The following is a 1,532-nucleotide window of genomic DNA, read 5'->3' as shown; positions in this document are numbered from 1 at the left end:
TCACTCCCTGAGTACCTCACTCCCTCACTCCCTGAGTACCTCACTCCCTCACTCCCTGAGTACCTCACTCCCTGAGTACCTCACTCCCTGAGTACCTCACTCTCTCACTCCCTGAGTACCTCACTCCCTGAGTACCTCACTCTCTCACTCCCTGAGTACCTCACTCACTGAGTACCTCACTCCCTCACTCCCTGAGTACCTCACTCCCTCACTCCCTGAGTACCTCACTCCCTGAGTACCTCACTCTCTCACTCCCTGAGTACCTCACTCCCTCACTCCCTCAGTACCTCACTCCCTCAGTACCTCACTCCCTCACTCCCTGAGTACCTCACTCCCTGAGTACCTCACTCCCTGAGTACCTCACTCCCTGAGTACCTCACTCCCTCACTCCCTGAGTACCTCACTCCCTCACTCCCTGAGTACCTCACTCCCTCACTCCCTGAGTACCTCACTCACTGAGTACCTCACTCCCTGAGTACCTCACTCCCTCACTCCCTGAGTACCTCACTCCCTGAGTACCTCACTCTCTCACTCCCTGAGTACCTCACTCCCTGAGTACCTCACTCCCTGAGTACCTCACTCTCTCACTCCCTGAGTACCTCACTCACTGAGTACCTTACTCCCTCACTCACTGAGTACCTCACTCCCTCACTCCCTCAGTACCTCACTCCCTCAGTACCTCACTCCCTCAGTACCTCACTCCCTCAGTACCTCACTCCCTCAGTACCTCACTCCCTCACTCCCTGAGTACCTCACTCCCTCACTCCCTGAGTACCTCACTCCCTCACTCCCTGAGTACCTCACTCCCTGAGTACCTCACTCCCTCACTCCCTGAGTACCTCACTCACTGAGTACCTCACTCCCTGAGTACCTCACTCCCTCACTCCCTGAGTACCTCACTCCCTGAGTACCTCACTCTCTCACTCCCTGAGTACCTCACTCTCTCACTCCCTGAGTACCTCACTCTCTCACTCCCTGAGTACCTCACTCCCTGAGTACCTCACTCTCTCACTCCCTGAGTACCTCACTCACTGAGTACCTCACTCCCTCACTCACTGAGTACCTCACTCCCTCACTCCCTGAGTACCTCACTCCCTCACTCCCTGAGTACCTCACTCCCTCACTCCCTGAGTACCTCACTCCCTCACTCCCTGAGTACCTCACTCCCTCACTCCCTGAGTACCTCACTCCCTCACTCCCTGAGTACCTCACTCTCTCACTCCCTGAGTACCTCACTCCCTGAGTACCTCACTCCCTCACTCCCTCGGTACCTCACTCCCTCGGTACCTCACTCCCTCAGTACCTCACTCCCTCACTCCCTGAGTACCTCACTCCCTGAGTACCTCACTCCCTGAGTACCTCACTCTCTCACTCCCTGAGTACCTCACTCCCTCACTCCTTGAGTACCTCACTCTCTCACTCCCTGAGTACCTCACTCCCTGAGTACCTCACTCCCTCATTCCCTGAGTACCTCACTCCCTGAGTACCTCACTCTCTCACTCCCTCACTCCCTGAGTACCTCACTCCCTGAG

Source organism: Carcharhinus amblyrhynchos, unplaced genomic scaffold (assembly GCF_965287045.1).
Source record: "Carcharhinus amblyrhynchos unplaced genomic scaffold, sCarAmb.v2.hapA chromosome_161, whole genome shotgun sequence".
NCBI lineage: Eukaryota > Metazoa > Chordata > Chondrichthyes > Carcharhiniformes > Carcharhinidae > Carcharhinus > Carcharhinus amblyrhynchos.
The sequence above is the reverse complement of the archived record's forward strand: the minus strand, read 5'-3'. Positions refer to the sequence as shown.